The sequence below is a fragment of the Oryctolagus cuniculus genome, chromosome 20 (assembly GCF_964237555.1).
Source record: "Oryctolagus cuniculus chromosome 20, mOryCun1.1, whole genome shotgun sequence".
In the NCBI taxonomy this organism is placed as follows: Eukaryota; Metazoa; Chordata; class Mammalia; order Lagomorpha; family Leporidae; genus Oryctolagus; species Oryctolagus cuniculus.
The window spans coordinates 37847547-37853546 of NC_091451.1; the positions used below are offsets into that span (position 1 = coordinate 37847547).

Genomic DNA, 6000 nt, shown 5'->3' on the forward strand with positions numbered 1-6000 from the left:
GTAAGTAGCACCGTCAAGTTCAAACCCAGGTCTGACACCTCAACCAGCATCCGGCATCACCTCTGTCTCTCCACCAGCTTCATTCACTGGCAGCTCCGGGTTAGACCACAGCAAAGCAGCTGCTTACACCTCTGCAGTGAGCCTCCCAACCCTGAAGCCGCTGGTCCTACTCTGCTCTCTGGGGGTTTAGAATAAAATCATCATGCAAGTGGTGTCTGGCTGACAACACACAAGGACAGTGACAATGTACCTGCTAATGTACCAGGTACATTAGCTCCAGTCAGTCTCCTCTGAGCTCTCTTCCTGAGCCAAGCGTTAGCTAGAATCAATCTCACAACTGGCACCGTGGCACACCTAGTATCTCAAGCTGAGGAGTTCCACTGACCGTGGGCTACAAACCTCCTGGGGCCTGCTCTACTGGGAGACTGAGTTCCATGCTGAACTCTCTCTCGCCCCTACTGCAGTAGCTACAAGAAAACCTGCCTCTCTGTTTTTAGAAAGTATCTGATGTAATTTTTCTTTAACACAAGACACACAGCTACTAACTCAGGGAAAACTGTCCACCTGTGAAATAAGAGGTACATTATTAATAATGTACTTAATACATTATTAAGGACCAGTTCGGGTCTCAAAATTCTTTGATCATTTTTGGTTACCTGATGGGATTAAAACAAAACCCAATGAAATCGTATCTCAAATGAGCAATGCATTTTAATCAGGTTAGTTTATCTTTTTGTTTTCCCATAGGGAAAATGTGTGATTCCCTGACAAACTTGATTCTAGATTGGAGTAGAAGCTTCAAGGCTATCTAATTTTAATTCTGCCGGAAGTGTTTTCAACTCCACACCGCGGATAACAGACAAGGAAATGCACCCGTCAACACGAGGGTCCGCTGGCTTCCTTCTCCCACTGAGGGCCAGCACCGCCCCACATCTGGACGCGCGCTGACACTGCTGAGCCAGAAACAGGACTGTGCCCTGTCTCATACGTGACACTTCATCAGGCTTCCTTACAAATGACATAAACAAAATCTTTAGCCCATGTTCATTTGTATATCTGTACAGAGTGATGACTATATAGTTTTAAAAAAATCTGTTTAAGTTTAAAATCCAGGCAACCCACTCATATTTCAAAACAAACATAGTCAAACACAACTTTTTTAAGCTCTTAACGATTAGGAGCTTTTAGGTATCTAGCAAAGTAAATTCTGATCAATGGTTAACAGTTTCCCCACATTTTAATTTTCAATGAGTATTGGTGATTTGAATTTTACCTAAATTACTACTTTCGAAACCTAGTACTCATGCAGTTTGTAGCCTTTTTCTAAAATGACTTAACATAACTTTTACAGCTGCCATCAATTCTTAAGTTAAATTTTTACTTTAAGTATAATTTTTACATGAAACACCCTCCACAAATTATTAATATTTTATAAATCTGTTAAGTCTCTTCTGCCCATAAAACATTACAAGTGAGACCCCCACCCCTTTCCATTCTTTCTCATACTGCGAGGTTACCACTGTCCTAAAATAACATTTCTTTCCAATCAATTTATTGTACTTTAAAAAATATATATCTACTCTACAAACTCTCCCCTACTAATGGACTTTTAGGCTGTTTCCAATTTTTTCACCATTATAAACAGTGGTGCAATCAACATCCTAACAGCCTCCTCCTTGTACACAAACATTTCTCTCTCTAAGGAATTTTCTCAAAGTGGAACCACTGGGTCCTAAGCTACACCCATTTTTGCCAGTGGCCATACTCGCACCAATAACGAATGAGAATCTCATTTTCTCCACACACCTATAATTCCCTGACAGTATCAGAATTTATAATTCCGGGGTTGGTGCTGTGGCACAGCGGGTTAACACCCTGGCCTGGAGCACCGGCATCCCATATAGGCACCGGTTCTAGTCCTGGCTGCTCCACTTCCAATCCAGCTCTCTGCTGTGGCTGGGAAAGCAGCAGAAGATGGCCCAAGTCCTTGGGCCCATGAACCCACATGGGAGACCCAGAAGCACCTGGCTCCTGGCTTCAGATCTGCGCAGCTCTGTCCATTGCGGCCATTTGAGGAGTGAACCAGCGGAAGGAAGACCTTTCTCTCTGTCTCTGCCTCTCCTTCTCTCTCTGTGTAACTCTGACTTTAAATAAATAAATAAACCTTTTAAAAACAGAAAGAATTTACAATTCCTAATCTGATGAATACAAAGTAATGCAATTATCATTTTAATGTACATTGCCCTCAATCACAGGAAAATTTGAGCCATATCATATGTCTAGTTAATCATTCAGATTTCAACACCCTCCATACATGTGATAACTTCCCCATCATACACTGGGGTTCAAATTAAAGTCTACAAACCAACTTCTGCAGTTTTTAAAAACAGTGCCGAGTATTTCTTCAAAAGAGAGTCACAGGTCAGAAGACTCAAGAGACGCTGCAGTACACAGGCACGCACATCACAATGCCATGTTGGTCAAACAAGGCCCAAAAGGTCCGAGAAATTCCTGTCACCTAAGGAACCACAGCATCATAGCACAAGGCATCACTTCTGCGGTTGTGGTGGTGCTGGTATAAATAAACCTACCGCATCGCCAGTCTTAGAAAAATACAGCACACTTACACGTAGTGAATACCACTTGATCATGACAATGCGTTACTGTGTTATTGGTTAATGTATTTCAAAAAGTGTGTGGAAAATATACTTAAAAGTGTGACTTTATTTTGGTGCAAAAACTATTTTCATACTATGTGGGAAACACGCATTATGAAAAAAATACGTGAATCTGAAAACAATTGTTGGCACCAAAGTAAACTTTTCCTTTCTCCCCACAGACTTTTTGCAGGTCACATGTACATACATTTTAATCATTATTTTCCAGTGTACCTCCTCTACTAGTGAAAAAACATTTACTGTACACCAGTCTGGTGCTTGGCCAGCAGCTGCCTCCGACCCCTGCGCCTCTCACCTGCACCGAGTGGGCGGCCGCACAGGGCAGAGACCCGGATGGGGGTCCAGGCTCCCGGGGTCACTGGCTTCAGCCTGGCCCTGCCCCAGGTGTGCCGGCCATTTGGGGAGTGAACGAGTGGATGGAAGATTCTCTCTCCCTCTCTCTGTCTCTCTGCCTTCCAAATAAATACGTCAATCTTGAAAAAGGAAGAAAAAGACACGGCCTGGCGGTGCGTTCCTCAGGAGGCATGCCGGCTGTTAAGCACCGATTACTTTGAAGGAGCCACCCTGCGTCTGGCTATCGTACTTCCTTAGCAGCGCCGGGATCTTTTCTCCTCTTCCTTGTCCCTGCAACCACCTTAAAACCCCTCCAAAATCCCCCCGGGGATTCCTGCACTGCCCTCCCGCGTTCACAGCGTGGTCTCTCCCTCCCCAACACGCTCCCAGGCTAGGATACGGACCCTCTGAGATGCAGGACCACAGCTTTCTGGGCCTCGGGGCCACCCACAGCGAATGTCCGCGACTCCGGGCACCCCCATCGCGCCACGTCTCCAGCACAGCTCCGGCCCTGCTCCCCGCGGGAGCCTCGGAACCCAGCCGGGGACACCCCCTTCTCCGCCACGGCAGGGTCGGATGCCGCCCCCGTGCACGCCCGCGCCCCAGCCCCTCGGACACTGGAACCGTGTCCTGGAGACTGCCACCCGCGGCGGAATCTCCCCCTGCCCAGAGCGCGCAGCGAGGCTCCGCAGACGCTGGCCACGCAGTCCGGGGCGAAGGGCAGGGCAAGCCTGGGCGCTGGCGGCCACCCGCACGGCTCCGACCTCCAGCCCCCAGAGCAGGCCCCCGCCGCCGGCCGCCCCGCAACTCCCGCCAGCTCAACTCTGCCTCAGAGAACCAGCCCGTGCCTGGCTTCCTGGGACGTGTGGCGTCCTCCTCAGCGAAGCCATCGGCAGCCGGGACAGCGCCGCCCGCCCGGGGGGTCTCGGCACATCCCGGGTCCTCTCTGCCTCAGTTTCCCCGGCCACAGCATGCTCGAGGACGGGCAGCCCGCCCCCGCCCGCCACCACCACCCGCGACCGGAGGAGGTCGGGCTGCGATCGCAGGGTTTCCCTGAGGGGGCGGTCATCGTAGCCCGAAACCCGCCGCCCGGCGGACCTGTCAGTCTCTGAGGGAAGGAACAGCCCAGCCCTGAGCCGGGAGCCCCGGCAGCCCGGCCCAGCACCCCGCCCCGGGCCCGCGGTCACCTGCGGCGGGGCTCTGGAAGTCGGCGTCAGGGGCGCCGGCAGGACCGTGGGAACTGCGGGCCGCGCGCAGCCTCAGACGCACCGCCTCTGACATCCGCCCCGCTGTGATTGAGGCGGCGCGCCGCCGCTCCCACTCCACCAGCATCCACTGCGCCTCGGTGATTGGTCGAGCTGTGGGGCGTGGCCTCCGCGGAAGCCAATGGGAGGTGATGACGCGTTCGAGCGACCCCGGGGACACTGCGAGTCCCAGGGTGCAGCGCAGGGCCTCCTGGGCCCTGTAGCCCCCGAAGGCTGAACTGTGTGTGTGTGAGCGGCCAGCTGGGGTCGGGGTTCTCGGGTTCGGGGGTACTGGAGGCGCCTAGATTCCGGAAGCGTCCACAAAAAGTTCTCAGGTTCCCACTGGTTTCCAAGCTCGCCTGCACAGGGCGCCCACCCAAGGGAAGCGCAGTGTCACCCCAGAGGTGGCTGTGATTCGCGGGTCTGCTTGTGGCCGGGTTAGGAATCTTCCAGGAGCCCAGGCGATTGGGGCGAGCAGACGCTTGCTGTCGCACGGGCCTTACACGCAGAGCAACCGACGGAGGGAGGGGGTTCAAGGTAGCTTTCCCAAGGACACACACGTGTGCAGTGGCCAGAGCTGGTGCCTGGGCAGTGTGGCCCCAGAAGCCAGAGCTCCTAATTCCTAAGCAATGGCGCTTCTCGGGCGTTTGCTGTTATTACCTCCCCGGGAGCTGCACACACTTGGCCCTTGGGGGTGGTGCGGTCCTGCACGACCCAGGGCTGTATCCACCGGCTGCCCGCGAGTTAACATTATGGACACAGTGCGTGGCACAAATACCCCAACCCAGGCTCGGGATCCTCTGGCTGCTGGGCCTTGAGAATTCCAGTGAGGAAAGCAAGGTGGGATGCTGTGAGCTTGGGAACTGTCGGTGCCCCCCCCCCCCCCATGCGCAGGGTGTGGGAAGTGCTGAGCCCACGGAAGCACAGGTGCGGGCAGCCAAACAGCCCGGGGAGGGGCGGGAGGGGAATGGCACGGGTGACAAGAAGGCAGCAGCCTCCCTCTGGAGCCGCCCATCAATGACCCTGGACGAATTCTCACAAGAATCGTGGCTGAGACTCTTGCTACCACCATCCCACACGCTCAGAGTTGGTGAGCCTCACGCCAGATTTGAGTAAGTGACGTCACAGAGTGACAGAGCATGGGGCCACCCGTGGTGACAGCACTGTGGCGCTTGACAAGTGCCAGGCACTAGCCTGAGCCCTCAGGGTCCCTCTAGTCAGTCCCCCACCCCACCACCGGTGAGGTCACTGCTAGGGTTTGGGTGTTTCCCTCACAGCTCCTGTGTGGGAGCCTCTAAGAGACACGTGGGTCACGCGGGCTCCATCCTATTGAAGGGACTAATGCCACTCTGGTGAGGATGAGTTAGTTCTCAGGAGAGCAAGTTTGGCTTGTCAGCTTTCTCTTAGCTCCTCCCCTTTGCCAGGTTGTGATCCAGCACAAGGCCCTCACCAGAAGCCGAGAGGATGCTGGTGCCACGCTGTTGGACTTCTCAAACTCCTCCAGAGCCACAAACCCAAAACACCTGTTTCCTGTATTCGTTTTTGTTTATTTGAGAAGTAGAGCTACACACACACACACACACACACACACAGAGTGTGAGAGAGAGAGAGAGATCTTCCATCCACTAGGTCACTCTTCAAAGGCCCACAACAGCTGGGGCCGAGCCTGGGCCAGGCCAACACCAAGAAGCAGGAACTCCATCTGAGTCTCCCACGTGGGTGCAGGGACTCAGTACTTGAACCAT

General features: G+C 53.2%; 1 protein-coding gene across 1 annotated transcript in view; it reads right to left on the reverse strand.

Annotated features, from left to right (window-relative positions):
- LGMN (legumain) overlaps window positions 1–4353 on the reverse strand; it is a 39406-nt gene extending 35053 nt beyond the window's left edge. Inside the window, exon 1 of the mRNA XM_002719593.5 lies at window positions 4199–4353. The gene's annotated coding sequence lies outside the window, so the exon portion shown is untranslated. The remainder of the gene's footprint in view (window positions 1–4198) is intronic.
- Between the last annotated feature and the right edge of the window lie 1647 nt (window positions 4354–6000).